The 21,636-nt window shown below is 43.8% G+C and overlaps 1 protein-coding gene across 3 annotated transcripts in view; it reads right to left on the minus strand.

Moving 5' to 3' along the window:
• Positions 1-21,636, minus strand: part of ELFN1 (extracellular leucine rich repeat and fibronectin type III domain containing 1) — a 784,985-nt gene that overhangs the window by 573,496 nt on the left and 189,853 nt on the right. Inside the window, exon 1 of one of the 3 annotated variants that reach the window (XM_085629237.1) lies at positions 20,637-20,697. The exons of the other annotated variants lie outside the window; for them this stretch is intronic. The gene's annotated coding sequence lies outside the window, so the exon portion shown is untranslated. Of the gene's footprint in view, positions 1-20,636; positions 20,698-21,636 lie in introns of those variants that run through there. 3 annotated transcript variants of the gene reach the window in all.

A 21,636-nucleotide genomic window follows, 5' to 3' on the forward strand; every position in this document is an offset into this window, starting at 1 on the left:
GAGGGATAGAGCAAATATGGATCATAGAGTGGGGTGTTTTCAGGCAGGGAAGTTCACAAGGTAGGGAGCAACACCGTGGGTGTGGGGAGAGGAGGAGCACATGAAGGATAGAGCAAATATGGATCATAGAGTGGAGTGTTTTCAGGCAGAGACGTACACAAGGAAGAGAGCAACACTGAGTTTTTGTGGGGAGAGGAGGAAGCACATGAGGGATAGAGCAAATATAGATCATAGAGAGTGGGGTGTTTTCAGGCAGGGAAGTACACGAGGTAGAGAGCAACTGAGAGCATGGGGTGGAATTTGCATGAGAAAGCACACTTGGGAGAGAGCACCCTGGAGCACGGGACAAGGGGAGCACAAGGTAAACAGCAACATGGAACATCTGGCACAAGGGTTTGAAGGGGGAAAGAACACGTGGAAGAGTGAAACAAGCAAGTTACGAGTAGGGGTTTCTTTTTGAGGTGGGGAATCACACATGGGAGATAGCAATACTGAGAGTGGCAGAGGGAAGGACACGAGGGAGAGAGCAACATGGATCATGGGGGTTCGGTGGTTTTCAAGCGAGAGAAGCACATGGTGGAGAGATCCATAGAGAGTAGGGGAGTTTTACCAGGGGGAAGCACACAAGGGAGACAGTAACAGGGAGCACTGGAGTGGGTCTTTTGAGACAGAGAAGCACACAAGTGTGAGAGCAATGTGAAGCAAATGGACCCAGGGCAGTACACAAGGTAGAGAGCAACATGGAGTGCAGGGACATAGGAATGGTGGTGGGAATAACACATGAAAGGGACCTGGAAAACACATGCATTCTCATACAGTGTTTTCTTATTTCCGATCAGTTGTAAAGCATTTGATACCCTCACAGGGCATGTCTGTGCTATATAAAACCTTATAAATAAATAAATACAGTGCTTAACCGAAAAGAAAAAAGGAGTTCCATCAAAGTGAGTGGGGAAGGATACAAGTCAGCAAAGCAAAAAGATTGTAAAGAGGCTTTGTTGAAGCACAGGGACAATCACAAGATAGACAAAACGGGACACGCAAAGCTATTGAATAAGAAGCAAGCAAATAAGAGGGACAAAAATGCCACCCAAGGGCAAGCAATGGACAGGCTGTAAGGCATCCGCAAGCTAACAATAGGTCTTTTGCAATCAGATCGCTTGTGCTGTCTGGTAGGCAAGACTTAATCAGGGACCCTGCACACCAGTGGCCATTTCCCCACTGCCAGTAGGGCTGGAGAGCGGCTGCTTACGTTTTGTAAGCTGTGTAATCCTTGTTCAATGATTCCAGAAGTTCCCCCAGAACTTCAGAGATTGGTGATTTTCATAGTCCCATAGGAGACTTTTGGGTGCAAGGACTTTGGAAGTCTATGCAGGAAGCTGGTTGGGGAATTAAGAATTCTTGATGGATGGGACACTAGACTGCTGGAACGTGGTACGATAACTGAGCCACGAACAGAGGTGAGCTGCATTTTACACAAGCGGCATAGGTACCCGCATCTGCTAACCTACGATAGCACAATTAAACTCTACAATGCTGCAATTGTCATTAAAAGCGTAAATCGCCAGGGTCAAGGATTTATTGCCATTTATTTAAGCTGGGGTTTGTTTAGCATTGTTGCTTCTCAACTGCACAAGAATGCCTCTCTGCGGTGATTCAAAGGGTAGCCAGCTGTTCCTCCAAATACCATCCCATTGCTCATAGGCCATAATGTATCAATGACTCTTCAATCATTTGAGGAGTCTCAGGGAGTCTTTGAGATTGAGGGGATGGAAGATGGTGGCTTGGGGGGGCAGAGCAATGGCTATAGAGAGAATTTCTACCAAACCACTTTTATCAAGCCATTTGGATGGTGAGTTGTTTGAGGGGAGGTTGATCTTGAACATCTAAAGGTATATGTAGATGCAGCTTGAGGCCAGTGACCACGTCATACCCCTGTCTCTACGGCGGGCGTTCATGCCCTTCACCTGTTTTACTTCTGTAGTAGGCTCCACTCAGCACGACACATAGAAGGTTTGTTATTTTCCATCCGCCAACACTGTTCAAGATCACAAAATGCCCCTCGCGTGCCCTGTTCTGGTTCTCATCCTTCTCCCACCCCCATAAATGTAACTCTGGTTCTGATTGCACACGCCCAGCAGTCGAAGGGCCAAGGGCCATTAGCTTCACAGATGCGCCGAACAATAAGGGTTATTATGAAAATCATAGCGCAGTCCAATATTTGCATAGCGGAGTCGGAAGATTTCAGGTTGAGGCAGGGATTGCGCGGCAACTTGTTATTATTGCAATCAGGTGAAGTGAGAATTGGATGTGCACAGGAGCGCGGGGAGGCTGTGCCTGCAGGATGTCAAGCCCCCTCCAATCCCGCCAGGCCCGTCATCACCGCCGCTCTGGGGAGAGCTCGCTGGCGCTCAGACAGACGCGCATCGTCTGAGGGCGCACCTACTCTGACAGATAGGGGATGGGGGGGTGCAAATAGTTCTTTTATGCTTTTCCTTTGCTAATAAAGGCTTGGTTGGCTTGAACACTTTCTGCATTGCTAATGGTATTTATTAAGCAATAGAAAATAGCGATTTTACCATCTGCCTTGACACAAAAAAAAATCCTCATTAAGCTGGCAGGATGTGCAGCTGCTGAGAAAAGACTTCAGCATAAAACAATTTCAGTTCATTTAACCCTACAGTGGCTCTCGCCAAACAGGAATCTATGTCTCCAGTGTCAGAGACAGAAAAGAGAAAAAGAGATAGAGAAAGAGAGAGAGAGAGAGAGATTGTGTGTGTCTTTTAGGTTTTTTTGGGCATGCTTCAAGAAGACTTTGGATAGCCATGAAATTAAAGTCAATCATGCGCGGCCTGTGCAGGTAAGAGCGGTGAGGCATAGTGGGGGTGAAGTTAACAGATGACAACGAGGTAAACTTAAAATAAAAAAAAGAAAACCACTTACCTTGTGCTCTCTGCATCGCTGACTCAGAGATGCAGTGAGCGCAAGGAAAGTGTTTTTCTTTTTTTAAATTTAAGTTTACCTTGTCGTCTCTGTTGACTGACCCCCCCCCCGCCCACAACCCCTCCCCCGCCCACCGCTCTTACCTGCATGGGCCGCGCCTGGAGTCAATGGCAGGGGAGAATGCATAGTATACATGAAACACCTTTGCAGTCGAGAGAGTGTCTTGCAAAAGTGCAATCTTTGCGGTGATAAAGCCTTTCCAACTTTGGGGAGAGGATGTAACCTCACGGCTAGAGCAGTCGACCGCAGACCAAGGGAACCGGGTTTGAGTCTCGGCAACAATGCTCAACATCCTGTGATTCTGCGCAAATCACGTAATCTCCCCGTGCGTAACAAAATGAATGTGTCCATCTGTAATGAAACTGGTGCTCATGTAAAGCGCTCTGATACCCAACGCCTTGGGTGTAGTTTGCGCTATATAAAACTCCCAACATTTTTTTTTAAAACAAAACTCGCTAAAGGGGTTCAACGACTCAGTCTGAATTGCAGTTGGGAGGGGTGAAAACCATTGATCAGTCACTAGCACCTGAGATGGTGAGGAATCTGATTCATAAGGGGAAGCTGTCCATGGGGGACAGCCTTTGCTCTGAGTATCTTATCAGAGGCCTCGGGGGAGCAGGCAGTGGCCAAAGACCACTACCTGCTCCCCCAGATGTCTTCCTAAATGCGAAACATTTCTTATTAAAGCCGGGCCGGACAGTTTTAAGGTGACAGGATGCTTCTAAAACATAAAAGCTTTCAGTTTGGGATCCTAATGCAGAGATGGAGGTCTGAAGTTAAAGCAGGGCACCATTCCAGTATTCCCAGTCGATTGCAGGAAGTTGAATGTCTTGAGCTGCCTGAATGAACATCATTAGGCAGGTTATTTCGTGAACCTCTGTGAATGGGCCAGTTCCTGTTCGCAAGGTATGCAATTTGTGTCTGGAGATTAGGATATCCAGCCCTTGCTTATGGCAGATACCACTGAGATTTAATTTGAAATCTAGTTTCCTCCACTTAACCAAATAGTTTGAGCTTGGCCAGAACTCAAAGAAAATTTGGCTTCAGAAGTTGTCTGAAATTCCTTTGAGAGAACTGCCTCTATTATATCATATCCAAGTGACAGCTTCTTTTAAAACCAAATAGTGATTCTGCAAGTACACCTGACCCCCCTCCCCCAACAGAAGGTCATAATAGGCAGCACATTAGATGCTACATGAATGATCATACTCCACCTGTCTACCCATGTGGGGATGTCCATCCAGCCATGTTTAAGGGTAGCTCTGAAACATTTTTGGTTTTCTTTAAGGACAAGAAGCTGCAATCACCTTTTGTGAGGTTGCAGAATTTCAGAAACACTGAACTTTATGTGAGTCCTCAGTATTCAGACCAATGAGGAGAGGGAGATAGTAGGTGCCCCCTCACACAGAGAATGAAGAGGGTTATTCCCTGTGCTAGTCTATGTATGTATGAGTGAACTCCACAAGGGGGGGTCATGGAGCTCACAGATACCAGCAGTGCTGCCTTTTCTTTGGCTATCTGTCACTCAACGATAAGGACACCCTCCTGACTCTCAGCACTAACATCCTGCCCCATCTGAGTCCATCGAGGAGTCAGATATGCAGGGATTCAAATCTTCATTCCCAGCCCAGTTCCATTCCTTTTCAATTCAGACCTCATCTTCCCTTCTCCTGACTACACACTTCTCCCCCTCCCTGTTCCCATGCATATCAGTAACTTAAGACTAATTCTTGGCATTTTTTTATTCTCACCCTACCTCTGCTACATGGACATCATCTAGTAGTGGTTTTGCCCAGTTGCTATCCTTGTTTTGCCATCTAGTACCCCTGGCACCGTGCTTGCTACTTACTGTCTTAGGGGTAGCAGGGCTCTGAAGGCCCTGTTTATAATATGTAGCTCATGAGCATCACCCTCCCTCTAACCCTTCAGGGACAAATGGGAGGATGTGGACTGGTTGAGTTATGTTAAAATTACTTTTAAAAAACACATGTTTAATTACTTTTTCAAGTTAACATAATGCCCAAATACATACATACAATGGACATAAACATATACCAACAATACCTGCACCATACCCTTATCATACATAGTGTGTCTACATTCACTACTGTCTGTTCCCCTTCTTTCTCCCGTTGACAAAGTAGCTATCAGGTCAAAAACACAAACAGGCACATGCATCAAAGCTTTTTGCGTTCGCAAACGGAGCGAATCGCAAAAATCGGCCGTTTGCGATCGCAAAAATAGCTTTTGTGATGCATGAACCAACTTGCCACTCGCAATTTAAGAAATCGCAAATTTTTGTGATTTCTTAAATTGCGATTGCATTTAAGGAATCGCAAATTGTGATTCCTTAACTGCAATGCAAGATGCCTTTAAAAATAGCGATTTCGCTATTTGGGCCCGCTATTTACCGTGGAATCATACCACATGGTAAATAGCAAAAACTTTGAAAAATGCACTAAAGTGCATTTTTCAAAGTCGTAGGTTACACACACACATGTCCTTTGGGCATGTGTGTGCGCAACATTGGTGCACAGATCGGTTTCAGTGGTGCAACGGGGTGTCGTCTTGACACCCTTGCACCCTTGAAAATGCATTCTCAATTTGCGATTCTCTAATTGAGAATCGCAAATTGAGAATGTCTTCCCATTGATTCCTATTGGCCCATAGGAATGAATGGGGAGGTATTCCTTAATTGCGACTCGCAATTTGGGAGTCGCAATTAAGGAATGTTTAGAAATCGCTATTTTTACAGCGATTTCTACATGCATAGGCTTTTGCGCTTCCTTAATTGCGATTCCTTAAAAATCGCAATTAAGGAATCGCAACAGCCAATATTGATGCATGTGCCTGAAAGACCCCATTCTCCTTCAACGCAGTAATAGTTATCCAATGGCTTGTATATTGTATTCACAGTCTCTTGTCCATCCTCTGCTGCCATCATCACCCCCCATTACCACTATTGGACTGCAGATAAGCCATCAGGGGCCACCAGAAATCCTTCGGTCGTGAGGTGAGTGGTTGTTCCTAGGCATACAACTCAAGTTGTTTCTGGCACCATGCCATGTCCGACAGCCATGCTGCCTTTGTTGGATTGAATTTAATGTCCCAATATAATGCCACTCTACGCTTTGCAAGTAGTAGGCTCGCAGCCAAAAATTTATTGTTTAGTCCCTTAAAATCTTTTAAAAGTTAAAATTACTTTCAAAGCCCACTTCCCCCTGATTGGTTTCTTGGCACTGTTTCAAGGAGTTACCTGAGCCCTGTTGATTTAATCGTATGCCTGTATGAATAACTATGTCTTGAGTGCGGGACAAAGGGTCAACCTTGTGATGTCACCTGGGTTTCAAAAGGTGCATGATGTGTCTTTGGCTACCCATGGCTTTCGTGAACTTAACGCTCATGCTGTTCTATATCCCAATCTCCATTCAACCCCTCAGTCAAGTGCCTTGCAAACACATAGGGAGAGCAAACATCACAGTCATGCAGAACACATGAATGAACCATGTGTGGCACCAAAGCCACTCTGCAGCCATTCTCTACTCACTTTATCACCCTAGAGTTCTGCCTACCTGCCTGAAATCTGGAACCACACTTGTCAGTTTCTCGGGAAACTGGACCAGTATCCTTATTTCCATCCAGATTCATTGTTATATGGATTCCTGTCAATACCCTGATGTTTGTTCAACCTCTTCCTGAACTCTGTGCTAAGAGACATCAGCCTCTAGAAATCACCTGATGGTGCCTGTCTTAGTTTCTCTTTCTATTCTGCTTACTAATGCACAAGGAAAGATATGCATGTACAGTATGTATGTATCTAACTTGTATAACACAAACCTAGGTAGTAAGAAAAGGAGGAGCAGGTGACGGATAAGCCATGGTGACCAACGGCAAAAAACAGGATAGGCATGTGCTAAAAAAATTCCCAGTTCTTGTTCTTTATGGCAGCTTGACATTGGATATACAATAATGCCATAGAGCCCACCGTAGCGGGCTCTACCGGCCATTAACTGCCCTCTCCAGAGTTAAAGGCCCGAGCCGAAGGGAGCAGGCCTTTAATGGCCGGTAGAGCCCCGCTACTGAAGGTTCTAAGGCTATCAGAACATTCCGCTGCTAGAGGGCAGAATGTTCTAATTTGTAAAACAAAGGCCTCACGGAACCTGAGGGGGTTGAAATCCCCTCCAGCTCAGTGAGGTCTTTGTTCATAGCAACAGCTGTGAACAAACTTTGGAATGTTGATGCTCCGGACTCCTACCAATGCAAAAATAACAATTGATGGACAGAATGCAGAACAATGTCATACATTCACCCCAGTACAGAGATCTGGGCCTAAATTCATCACTTTTTTGCTCACCATGCCATTCCAGTTTGAACCCAGTCATATGCAAATCAGTCTTGACCCTGTGCCTCATGGGAACAGTCCAGCCCGAGCTGCCAAGCCAGGTCCTCCCTGGACTGGAAACGTCCATCAATTGTGTGTCTTTTCCGGACTCTTACCAGCCATTAGAATCCCGGCGCTCTCCATTGTCTTCAACGGAACGCTGAGCATTCCAATGTTCTAATAGGCAGTAAAAAACCGGATAGTTTAAATGTGGTTCTTTGGTACCTTATTCTTGTATATTAAAAGTTTTCTACTTGGATGTTTCTAGTAAGAAGGTACATTTAAGCTGGGTGATTCGTTGTTTGGGATTGTAAGGGAAAATATTTATCGTTTATATATTTAGTGTATAGTTTAGTATTGAAATTTAAGTTTCCAAATTGGACCAGCTTTCAAGATGGTGTAATTTCCCCTTGAAAACCACAGGAGACATCGGTTTATGCTCTGTTGGGTTCATGCCCATCAGTTGTGACACACACATTAGGTCTCTTAGCCACCCTGCCACCTCTGACTTTAATTTCACTACTGAAAACTTCTCCCCTTCTCTCCTTCCCTAATCTTTATCTGATTAACCACATTTAACTATTATTCAATTCTCCTGTGTCCTCACAACTGACCATATTTCACTTGTCTAAATTAATTTCAGGGCTTCTTTCCATAACCAGTAGACACCGCAGAATTAGCCTCTAGCCGTGACATTAAAGGTATCCCACATCGTATGATTAACTTGAAGCCCTATCTATTCACTTGTATTTGGTTTCGCGTACCTTCCTCTGTATGGTAGAGTCTTCAGAACAGCACCATTATCAGTCTGTCAGGATGTGATTTAAACTAATGGAAGGACTCTCATAAAATGTGCACCTCACGGGCCTTTCTTAAATCTACAGCAACCCAGCAGACTTTGCATATCTCAATTACTCTTGTCCTAGTTTTAACGTCGCACCATCCTCCCTTCCTTACCCGTTGTCTCATATCCTGCTACTTTCAATTACGAACCTCACTTGTCTTCAAACTTGGTGGAAACTCTAATCATAACCTAACCTCTATTTAAAGGCCTCTTTTTCATGACACTCATGAGATTATCCCACTCATTACACCCTGTTGTTGAAATGTACTCTTGTTGATAAAAACCACTTCAATGGAGTCCCACCTAATCAATACTGTAACCCGGGGACCCCTACAGATTCATTATTGAAATGCGGGGACCCCACGGAGTCAGACTTGAACCTAGGAGCCATGGCCTAAGCATTTTTGATGATTTGAACCTCAAAACAATACACACAAAATACAGAAGCAAGCACACATCAAACAAATACACACAAATCATGAGCTATTTTATTTAATCCTCCATACTATATTCTGTTTGATTCACTTGCTCTGCGCATATTAATTCATTTTAAGGATACTAACTTCTTTATAGACTCCTATTTCAAATTCCAACACATTCACAGACGTTTAAAAAAAAACATTTTTACATTTTGCTTCTTTATTGATATACGCTTTATTAATCTGTTAATCTTATTTCATTTTCTAAGCAGTTGTGGACCCTGAGTAGACTTCGCAAACCTTCAGGGGTCCTCGGTCCACAGGTTGAGAACCACTGATGTAGACACATGAACTTGATTCTACTCTTCCCCCTTTCATCACTTCTCTCCCCTGGATTCACTTGTCTCTCTGTCTTACCTTTGGATTTGCCGCCTTTAGGATGGAGCACTTGGTCCAATAAACCTTCCTGTACCTTTTTGATGACTTTGTGTGTCATGTCCTCCCATAGGCCCAGATTTTATCAACGCAATATAACAAGACAAGCAGTCTTTCTGAAGCAGCAGAGCTCCCTAGGTAGCTCGAACAGAGAAACTGTCTGCTTCCAGGCAGGCGCGGCCGACACAGGTAAGGGCGCTCAGACGGGGCAGTGGTGGGGCTGGGCAGGGGATAGTCGACAAACGACGGGCTAGGCAAAATGAAGTAAGAAAATTCATAAAACCACTCATTGCATCACTGATTCGGCGATGCGGCGAGCGCAAGGTAAGTTGTTTTATTGATTTAATTTTACCTATACCGTCGTCTGCCGACTTCCCCGCCCTGCCCCGCCCCACCCCACCCTGCCCCGCCCACGACTCTTACCTGTGCCGGCCGCGCCTGCATCCAGGTGACACTCAATGCTCTTCTGATCTCAGCTGAGACTCAGTGACCCCTTTGTCAAACAGGATCTTGCCTCTTTAATGCATTGATCTTAGAGAATAAAAAGTGCTCACTCTATTCCCTCAGAAAGCCCATTATTTCAAAGACTAATTTAAAATAATTATTCTGCAAGTGAGTATAATGTTTCCTAACTGTGCCTCTGGTAAGGTAGTTGCGCCAATCTGATTGACCCGGTTAAACTCCTCTCTCCCTGTGATATGTTCGTGTTCGTAATTGCGAAGATCAAATGGAATGAAGGACTTTTTAAAAATAGTGACACAAGTTTTATGTTAATATTCATTTTCACTCTCTCTGCTGATGACATTTATAAATCTTGTTTTTGGGTGTATTTCTGACTTACAGAATCGTTATGTTTTTTCAGCTTTCTTGGCACTGAATGAGAGAACACAGTGGTGGTTTCTTCACACAGGATTGCTTCAGATAGGCTGATGCATATTCTACTACTGTTGTACATGCACAGATTTTACTTTTGGCAGGGGCGGCTCCTTCGTTATGGCGGAGAAGTGCCGACCCCCTGATAATATATATTTTTATTAGCATTTTATTTCCCGCCCTGCAGGCTGCGAGCTGAGGGAGGGGCGGGGTCATCCATACCGACGCTGCAGCACCAGGGAGGAGGGGGAGTGGTGGGCAGAGCCAAACTGTCATGCGCACTTAGCCTTTCTTCTACCCAAGCTGTGTTGTACAGCCGGGTGGAGAACAAACACAGGCTCCGAGTCCATGTCTGCGCGCAAACCAGGGAACTCAGACCAATCCCAGCACTGCTCTCACACTGGGAATAGTATTCACAGAATGAGAGTAGCGCTGGGATTGGCATCTCGGAGCCTATGCGTGTGCGGTAGTTCCTGGACGTCCGGGAGGCGAGGATCGGGAGCAAGGCGGTGGCGATCGGAGCAGGTAAATGCAATTTTATTTATTTATAATTCTTTTTTTGTTTGTTTATATTCCCCCTCCCCACGCCCCACCACTTTGCAATATGAGCGACCGCTATTGACTTTTGAAATCATTTCTAATGTAAACATGTTGAACCATAAAAACATATAAATGTTGATTTGTACCCTTTGCCACGAAACCCTGTAAGTGCTTAATGTATATAGTGCGTGCACTGTACAATAATAGGCCTGAAGAGAGAGTGGAATTAATTATTTTTTTCCTGTATTGAAATTATTTTGAAAAGTACATGGTACCCTATTCTACACATATCTAGCAAAAACTGCACCAATCAGTTCCAGTCTCCACACTTTTTCCAGGTTGTAAACCTGATACATTTGGGTGTGTGCAACTAGCTCCAGCCCTGTCGAGTTTGACAAATCGTTTAATGTATGAGAGAAGAAAGAAGGGCCTTGAATAGGCGGGATCTGGAGAGGGGGCAGGGCATCGAACGCATTGCTATCTAACCGGAAATGGATGGGTCTCTAACGGTGTGATCCACAGACAGAGGTGTGGGTTTGTGCCAAGTTCTACATTACAGCCACTCCTCCCCTCCCCTCCAAACACTAGCAAAAGCTTCTGAGGGCTGCCAATGTCCTGGAGAGGTTGCCAAGCATATAATGGATATCAACTGTTCAAAGCCTCCACACAGGAGTGGAAACACAGCTCTGCTCAGTGGTTTCCAGTTTATCTTGTCTTCTGTATGGTATTAGTTCTTCATCGGGTGCCTGAGTGAAGAGAGCTGATATTGTATGACATACTGTGACACTGTGTTAGCTGGTAGAGCTACATTTCAGATGAGCATGGAAAGTGCTCTATACATGTTTACACAGTTACTGCATGTAGATGAGAAGTAAATTTGCACTGCATCAACGAAGCCACTACTTGGACCCTCTCCTGTATCTTTGCAAAGATAAGTCACATATACGTAGCATACATGTGTTCATAAGCACCGCGAGAAACTGGATTATTATTAGTGGTGGGTGAGTACCCACCTCAAGGAACAGTCTTCAACCCTTGGCCGGGTGAATACTCAAAGTCACTAAATAGTCCTGAACTTAGCGCCCTGGTAGCTATGGCACAGAGCAGACATGTGTAAAGTAAGAGACAATATGTAAAGTATTTATACAGTACCAAACCAGTAATAAAGTCGAAATTTGAAACAATCAAAATCCCAAAACAAATTAGAACACAAAAAGTAAAAGTTTATAAACAAAATTAAATCAATATAACATAAATCCAACAGAGGAAATTAGAGATATGATTTTTTAAAGTTTTACATAAGAATAGCACCAAGAAGCATATAGTGCCAATCATGTACCAAAATAGACCAGGACTTAGGCGCAAATTGACATTGACCGTGATGGAGCGTGGGTCAGATACACCAACCAGGTTCATCCTGGTCAACGATTTTACTCTCTGACTTTAGTCCTATAAGTCCCAATCCACCTCAGGAGTAAACTCCTAAAGCCCCGAAATACCTCAGGGGAGACACGACTCACAAGGTGTAAGAAAGAGGGCAAATAGCAGGGTTCGGTCTAGGTCCAGTTGCCATTGGTCAGCTGGGCTGTTGAAGGAAAGGCCTCTTGTAGAATGCTGTATCCCTGTATCTTTAACAGCAGGTCAGTCTCATGCCCCTTGAAATCCACTTCTTTGTCATAGGGACAAGAGAGAGAGCAGGTTGAGTCCTTTCAGGCCTCTTCTTGGGTCGCAAACAGCAGGCTGAGTCCTCTTCTGATCTTCCTCATGCCCAGGATTGTTCTGAAGTGGGTGCCTGGAGGTGTCACATATATGCCTGGCATGAGCTAGTGGGTGGGATTGACTTCTGGGCCCTAACCAATAGGGTTAAAGTTCCTGGAGCCAACACTACCCACTTTGAGCATTTGCAAGCTTACTACAGTCTACTGTCACCCTAACCTAAGTTCAGAGAGCTGGGGTTGTGTCTGGGAAGTGCACTGGGGCAACCCTAGTGTCCTCCCACATCCAACACTAAAATCCAGTTTGTGGGCAGCCATTGTACCTCCAAAACACATTGAGTCAGAAGTCAGGTAGAACAAAGCAGGGGGTTCCAGCAACCAGACAATGGATATGGAAGAATTGTGTTGGCATGCTTTTCTCACCCCTTGAAATGTGCCCCAAGTGTTATATTTAAAACACTACCATACCTGTTAAATAGGATTTGATACTGTAATGTCAAATTGCGGCCTACTGTGATTGAAGCCTGCCTGACTGGCGGATAAAGGAGGGTCCTGCCCAGGTGTCGGGTAACATTTGCATGTGACGAGAGGGGCTCCTTTGACATGCACCCCAAGTGTTATAGCGAAAATCTAAGCAGACCTGGCAGGTAGGATTTGACATTCAAACTGGATTTGACACTGGAAGGTCAAAAGAGATACTCACTGCTTTACCCTACATACTCTGTCAGGTTCAGAGGTATCATCTCTGCCCATTCAGGTCAGCCTATTGTTAGCTCCTAGGAGACATTTTGTAGGCATTCATACCGTTTTAAATGCTAATTACTGGCTGGCAGATATGGGAGAGTGAATGCAAATTTGGTGGCTTTAGGCAGAGAAAAGGTAACTTTTTAAAAGTACCTTTTCCTTAATATTTATCAAACATATTGCACTGTCCCTCGAGTTGTTGGTACAATGGGGGCTGCAGACCATTAGTGACATTTAACTTATAGGTCTTGGGTACACTTTGCACCACTTACTAGGGACTTATAGGTAGGTTAAATATGCCAATTACAGGTATTTCAATTTCATCTGATTGAAAACAGTAGCATAGGTATGAGTAAAGTGTACAGAGATATATTTTCAGCATACTGATGCCGCTTGCCCTCGTTGCAACACTGTTAATGCAAATCTACTGCACAGGTTGTGGAGCTGCCCACATCTAAATGCCTACTGGCAAGGTATAACGACCTGCTTGTCAGAATGTAACAACCAACAGGGCTTCGATAAGTGGGAGGTGTGTCGCTTAAGTTTATTTCATAGACAAAAGAAGACTAAAGCCACCACCCTCTTCTTAGACTTAGGTTTCACAATGTCAAAACGCCTCATCACCAGAAAGTGGAAATCACCAGAACCATTGACATTAGAAGCTTGGAGTGCTTCATTACTAGTGTGGGCCCAGGCGGAAAGCGTAGCATTACATAGGGAAGACAACCTAGGACTCTGCAAATACCCAATAGACTGCTACTGGGACACAACTTTATCCACACTTACCACAAACTCACCAACGGGCACACCTGTCTGACGATGACAGCTTAACAGGAATGCAAACCACGTCAGCTTTACTAGGCGTCGCTGGTGACGAGCACCCTCCTTTACTGAACATTCAGCCTATTCACTATACACATGATTCCTTACATTGGTGACGTACCCTGTTCTGTGGGGGTTTGGCGGGTGGGGGGGGGGGAGTCGGTGGGATGATTTGTTGAAATGTATTTTTTCCTTGTAGTTCAGGTTTTGTTTCTTTCTTTCCTCCTCTTATCCCTTTCCCCTCCTTTCCTTCACGTTAGTTAGCAACATCGTGACTGTTTATTGCCAACCACCCTCAGTTTTACTGGAAACTGCCATATTTGATGTATTGTGCTCGTATTGCATCTACCACACTGCTGATTTTGACAGATACCATGACAATTTGCTCTAATTGTATGCTGCCTACGTTGTATAATTTAGATGTACAGTCATTAAGATACATGCTGTAAAACGTTAATAAAGAGATTCAAACAAAAAAATGAGCAATGTGTACAGAGTTTACAGCCAGCAAAAATGTAGTGCCCTGCAAACGACAACAAATCTGGACCCTACAGAAAAGGCACATTTGCTACACACCTGTACATCTCACAAACAAGATTGCAATACATGTCTGTTGACTTTACTCCTGGGAATAGCTTTGTAAAGCAACCTCAGGGCATGGGAGCAGAATATGGACTAGCCCTGACAAAGAATAATTTTAAAACTTTTAACTAGCAAACCTGAGTTGAATGTTAGTGGAGAGAAATATACCCTGAAATGACAGACGTAGCTTATTTTGGCGACCATGTAGACCCTGAAGATCATCACCTCTTCAAAGAAGGTGCTTGTTTGCAATGCCATCATCCGCAGTGCTCGCGTTAGATCCTGCCTTCCTCCCTGTGTGGCTCAATGTATTCATGACATGGAGTGCATTACAATTCAAAGTGCCTCTCTTTAACAAGTCACAGCAATTAAAGTGGCAGCAAAATAAATCTGTTGATAATGCCCACCCCTGCCAGATTTTTTACAAACTCCCAAGCTTGCATAAACAGTACACTGCAGTGATTCCTACTTAACGCCAGTAGACTGGCAAGAGGACGAAGACTAAACGCTCGCAGCGTCTCCTATTGTGTCGCGCACAGCAGGCCTGCCGCCTGGGCAAGCTGCTCCCAGCTTCGCGTCTCTTGGAATGGGCCCCTCGTGCGGGAAGAGGATAGGAGGAAGAGAGGAGCAGATGGCAATGTTACAAGATAGTGCAGCAGAGGCGCAGGGGAAAGGGTGCTAAGCAAGCTGGCATGCAGAAGGCATGACCTAATATCACTCTTGTATTAACAAGCTTAATGCAATGCATTAGAGGAGGTACTCTGGTGATGGTGGCTTCTATTGTCTCCTGAAGACATCTCGTTGAAGCTGTTAGACCTTGAGAACAATGAGACAGATGCAGATGGCTTGAAGGTACTGTTAGAGCCGAGTGAGGCAAAAAAACCTCTGGGCTTCACCGTCTTAAAGGAGACTTTGAATATCTCAAGGTCTTTCTCTGGGATGACTGGTCATAGTCGGGCACAGGAAAGAAAACATCTCTTCTTCGCACTGTGTCACTGAATCAGTGTAGTGTGGGCTGGAGATACACGGGTTGGAGTGGGTCTGAGTTTAGGAGGTGGCACCTGAGAATTGACTGACTTTTCTTCAGAGCAAGTGGCAAAGGGAGACCAGGAGTCCCAAATTTACCAGGAAAGTCCAGGATTTTCATTATCTGTCACAGCAAAGCTCATTACATTTCGCACATGTTGCTAATTTCAGAGTTTGTTGCTAAAACTCAGAGAAAGGTAAGGTTTCATACCTTAAAGCGCAGGATTAGCAGTCCCTAGGACAGAGCAATTCGGTTAACATAGTAATACTATGTGTAAAAGTTGCATTTAATTCCCCTTAATTCCTCATTGACTGTTTTCTATGTTGCTGGGAGCTCTCAATTAAGTCATTATCTGCCCTCTGCCCTATAACATTCAAAGTTATGGTCCTACTTTTATGTTTGAGGAGTTGCCCAGTTGTCAGTTTTCAAAATCTGGTTACCCTAAGGTAGCACTATGAGGTCTAGCTGCTTTGGCACGCATGGGCAGGGCCTCTTGAAACTTTCACTTCTTGTCCACCCTGCCACATCCTGTCTGTCCAATACCCTTGCCAAGCCGAGGTGTCGCTGCGACACAGTCAAGTCACAATGTTCTAGGAGCATGGAGCCCAATGGATGCTGCTGCCCTATAGGTCCACGTTTTTTTGATGGTATTCCTGCTTTAAATAATGCTCCTTTTTTGACTGCCTTGATACTGATTGAAAGAGCATACTGGTGTGTATCATCATATTGACTTTCAGAATTTATGCCAATAATAGTTTTCTAATTTTTGGTCAATCAATCAATCAATCATTTGTAGAGCGCACTACATACCCGCGAGGGTCTCAAGGCGCTAGTGGGGGGGGGGGGGGGGGGGGTCAGCAGGTATATACAGTTTGTCTCTTCGGAATCATTTTTTAAATAATTTCTCTAATGGCTAAATAATTTACTATCCTTTAGAAGAGTGCACTAGGCACTGGATAGCATCTCCCTGTTTACACTAGCAAAAATGTAATTGCTGTGAATTATTTCACCACTTACAGAAGCTAGTTTATGAGGCCAGAATTTGGAGTCCAAGTGCAAACAAATGAAATCAAATAATGACAGTGAGCAAAAATTCTGAGCCCACTGTATCACACAATGTACTGTAATTTTAAAATCTGGAAAAATTCTAGAAGTGATTTGTGTGACATAATGCCTTTTTACAAAATTACTCAAAATCAGTTAAAATGTAGAAATATGTGCTTATCTGAACACTGCACATTTCTACATACCTGTATTCATGCATATGGGTGTCAGGTGTTTGTTGCTATGGCCATCTTTGTAAAGAGCCCTTGCCGCGTGAAGTCCTTTAGTCTAAAAAGTTATACTGGCAGTTTTTGTTTAGTAGAGAATTTGCAATTTTTCGGTGCTGCTGGGTCTTTGGAGAGAGTTTGAGGTCTGAAGGTTGTGAATTTTTCAAATTGGTGCCCTGTGTAGGGTGGTAGGCCACCAGACCTTCCCTTGCCTTAGTAAGTGTGCGTAATCTGGTCTTTGTAGTAATGGCTGTTGCTAAAGCTGTACTCCACAGAGACTGATCATGCAAACGTCTATCATTCTCAATCCAGGTTCAGGTCTTTTAGCCTTCATTCTACGTCCATGGGCTAGTCCTACATTATGTGTCATTCTGTTAGGGCTTGTAGTTCATCTTATGGGCAATTGACTTTCTATATGGCTTACAGGGATGTATATATTTGGAGCTTGAGTGCTTTCTGTTTGTGACTCAACAATCTCTAATCTAGAAGTATTTTAGCTACTTTTACAGGTCTAACAGATTTGGTGTCACCTAAACATTGTGTTTCAGTGTTGCCATAACTTTGTGTTTCCTTGTCTGGAGGCAAATCTGACCCCACCTTATTTCTGTCCTTCAGAATCTCGTCTTGGTGTCCTTCAGTGGTGGTTCCTCCGCTAAGGCAGAGGAGTGTCACCCCACATGAAACATAAAATAATAACATAACGTTAATATGATTTTATTTTTACAGTACTGACACAGTTTTGATTATGGAGTGGGGCGGGGCTGGGCTGTCAGCCAGCAGGGAGAGGAGTGGTATGTGCACTTAAGTGTGCATGACTATTTGGACAGCCGGAGACGGCCAGCGAAATCGTCATGCACACTTAGCATGTTCTCCAATCAGGTTGCATTACAGCCTGCGTGGAGAGCATGCCTGGGCTCCCACTGCCAGTCTGAGTGCCGAGCCGAGGCGCTCAGACCAATCACGATGCTGCATTGCGGAGTTGTGATTGGCTTGGGGAGCTTGGGTGCTTCCTATTCCTGCCTCGTCTCAGTAAGAAGAACGGAGGAGATCCTGGAGAGCCTGTGCCGACTGTGGCGGCGGCCAAATAAGTGCATTTTTCTTTTTTTAAACACCTCCCTGCTTGCACCCCTTCCATGCCCTACCACCATGGCCCCGCAGGAGCCGCCACTGGTGTCCTTCTCTCAGCCTATCACTGTAAGCCAAAGTTTCTCTGTCTCTGCGACTGTCTGCCTCCATATCTACCTGATTATGTCACCCCAAACGTTCCTTTCCCATATTAACTGTCCACAAGGTTCCTTGTCTTTCATAGCTCTATGTCAAAAAGGACTCCTTTCCTCAGGGTTTTCAGCTATAAATGATTGTTTTACAATTATTGATGTAGTACAGGGTGCATTTGAAATGGCTATTTATCGATATCCAGAATATTGTGACAAGTACAAAATATCAAGGGATAACATTGTTAGCGAAGGGCATATAGAGAAGTATATATGAACTATTTCTTACTCCCACCTACGTACCTTAAAGATAAATGTGACACGTAGGTACATATATGTAGAGTTATTTTTTAGGAAATCTAGGCCTACTTACCTGTTGATATTTTACTTTTGATATTCTCAACTTGATATTGTGTCAAATCAATATTCTGTAGTCGAATTTCAGGGTGCACACCATCTGGAAGATTCAACACTTTAATCTTCTCGTTAGGAAACAGTTACAAGCTCGAGCTTCTCATCGGTTCCATTCATTTTATTTATGTATTTATTTTATTTTGAAGGTTTTATATAGCGCGGACCAGACACTTGCGGGTATCAGAGCCCTTTACTCCATATACAGGAAAAAGGGAAATAGACAGATGCGACATAGGCACATACAAACGCAAATAATATTGCTTATAATAGGTCATTTGCAGAATCAATATTTTCTTCCTTGGAATCTTTGGTTTATGTATTGGGATTTTGGTTTTATAAAATTATTTTGTAGGATTTCTGTCTGTAAGTAACCATTTTTGTTATCTATTTTTATCCATATTTAGTTTCTGTTTTGTGCAACAATGAGCGTGAAACGAGGCTATTGCCTCATTGTGTAATCACAAATGAAGGTGCATTTACACGGATTCCCAGTGGGTTGTGCTGCTATAGGAAGTCTTCCAGAACACTTCACCCATATGTAATACACTCATTTGACATTGGCATTTTAGTACTAGTACATGTACATCTTCAACTGTTTATAGCTTCATCAGGAAAACTGGGTTCCTTTTTATTTTTTTAACCCCCCTACATGTAAGTGGGCTCAGCTTTAGGCCTAGCAGCCATGAATGGAAGTATCACACTTCACTAAAAAATACCTAAGTTAAATTTTTTATATATAAAAAATAAATGCAGACATAGAAATAGATTGTTTGAGTTCTGTATTTATTTGTAAAAATCTGTAAAATTGGAAAACTGAGAGCTTTAATTATGCATCTCATATATAGTGCTTATTGTTGAACATATTATATAATATTTTGTAGGCTTATCTATTTTTAGTTATTTGTGGACTGAAATGTAAGGCAATTGATGCTGCATTTGCACTGCAGGACAATGCAAATAAAATACTAATAGGAGCGGTTTGTGCCTCCCAATGACTCATTTCACAACCTCATTTCTGTGGCTCATCATCAAAAGCATGGAGGGAGGGGGGAGCTGATGCGCGCTACTGTTGGGGACCCCTAGACCCTATCATCTTCTCCTCCCATCGCACACGTGACCTTGTCGCCTGTTAGCACTGTGTACTCAGACTCACAAGTGTGACTTCACCTTCAGGACACAGTTGCCCCTTCCTGCCCCTGGGTCGAGAACTGCCTCTACTACTGAGCACCGTAAAGCTGCAACGACAGCTGACATTGTGAGTCTGGTGGCTGGGTGTTATGCCCCCAGGCATGGGTATATCTTTAGATATAACACTTAATGAAGCATGATCAAGCAGCCAGGTTCCAAACAGCTATAATCTCTGCTTTTGTGACATGCTCTGATATGACAAAGAGCCCAAGGGCGCGCGAGCCAGTGCAGATTGTGTATGTTTGTAGGACATGCTGGACTACGTCACATTTAGAGTGGTTGCTATTGGTGGGATGATTAGATGCAGTGGGCGGTCTTCCTGCTCTCTTGATATCACTCTCTGGTGTATATGCACCTCATTGGTTCTGATTGAATATTTGACATCCTTATACACACACGGCTCATGTTGGACCTTGTGGCTTCTTCGCATAAGGATGCCCTTGACAACAGCCAACTTATGTGACCAAAGTTCCTAGAAACAGACTGTAGTGCCCAAAATGGGGCATGTAAGGGGCCATCAATATAAATTCCATTGCAGTATAATTTTAGGCTTGCACCCTGAATAGGGACCACAATATATCACTGGCACACAACATCGGGTATAACATATTGAAGAAAATATTGACAGGTAAGTAAATATAGATTTCTATACTATATCTATATGTATGTATATATATATATATATTATATATATATATATATAATATATATATATATATATATACATGTATGTATATTACCTACTGGCGGTCGCCAGTAGGTAGTTATAGTTAGGACCCTGTTTCCATAGGAAAACCGCAACATTCTATTTGGAATAACTTTGGCGCCGGTCGACGAATCCTTGCGAAATTTTCAAAATAGGTGGGGCGCTACGCTCCGCTCCTACCCTGAAAGTCTCGGGGGGATTCGTCAAGCGGGGGCTGAGAAAAAAGGGGGGTCCCAAAACACGTTTATCCCATGCATTTTTCCATAGGACCTTTAGACACAGCTACAGCCCGAACGGCTGAACAGAGTTAATTGAAATTTGGCAGAGAGGTAGTCCTCAGGTCAAGGAAGTGCCTTTTGTAGGTCTGGTGTAAATCTGTTCAGTAGTTCCTGAGAAAATAGCATTTAAATCAATATATATATCTGTGGCAGCTTACGGTGCGCTTACGGTAAGCTTACCGTACGCGTACGGTGCCGTGCGCGAGCGCGAATCTGATTGGCTGTTAGATCTTAGTAAACATTCGAATCGGTCGAAACCAGGAAGCGGCGGCCGCCATTTTCTCTCTCGCACTCTGAGGGGGGGCTGAAAAACAAAGGCAAAAAACATGTAAAGGGGCTATTTAGACAGCTCCTCAGCACATAGCCATGATGACAGAGTCCCCAAAGATCCCCCAAGGCCAAAAAGGCAATTTTAATTTTTTCAAAAATTTCGCCGATTACGCTTACCGTACGCGTACGGTAAAAATGTTTTTAAAAAAATAAATTATCCATACTCTCCACACCCCGTGTGCATGGTATATGATATATATGGAAAAATAAAAGATTACCTTTCACAACGAAGCGCATAATATGTCCTCCATGTGCGCACGATGCGCGAAGCGCATCGTGCGTACATGGCCCATCTAGCGTAACGTGGGCACGCGGTGCGCGTAGCGCACCGCGTGCCCACCGTGCGTGCACGGCACTAACTGCGTAAAGTGGGCGCGCGGTGCGCGAAGCGCACCGCGTGCTCTCTGTGCGCGCACGGAACGAACTGCGTTAAGTGGGCGCGCACGCCACGAATGGCGTAAAGTAACTTAGCATTTAAAAAACCGTACAAATTCACTGAAAAAACCATAGGTTTCACACACGTTATAGTTAGGAATTAGCATTTAAAAAACCTTGCAAATTCAGTGAAAAAACCATGGGTTTCACACATGTTATAGTTAGCTGGACATTTTACTGATAAAAAACCATTGAAATTCCCCCGTTATAGTTAGTGCAGGCAACTATAACTCACGCGACCGCAATCCTCTGCTGATGACATATGTGTCTTTATGAAAACAAAAATATTTGTAATATATGTATAGCTAAAATTTAATGGAAGAAGACATGGGCAAATAAGTGTCTAAATACAGTATTAGCATCAGCAAAGGATTGCGGTCGCTTGAGTTATAGTTGCCTGCACTAACTATAACGG

This window comes from Triturus cristatus, chromosome 10 (genome assembly GCF_964204655.1).
Source record: "Triturus cristatus chromosome 10, aTriCri1.1, whole genome shotgun sequence".
Taxonomy (NCBI): domain Eukaryota; kingdom Metazoa; phylum Chordata; class Amphibia; order Caudata; family Salamandridae; genus Triturus; species Triturus cristatus.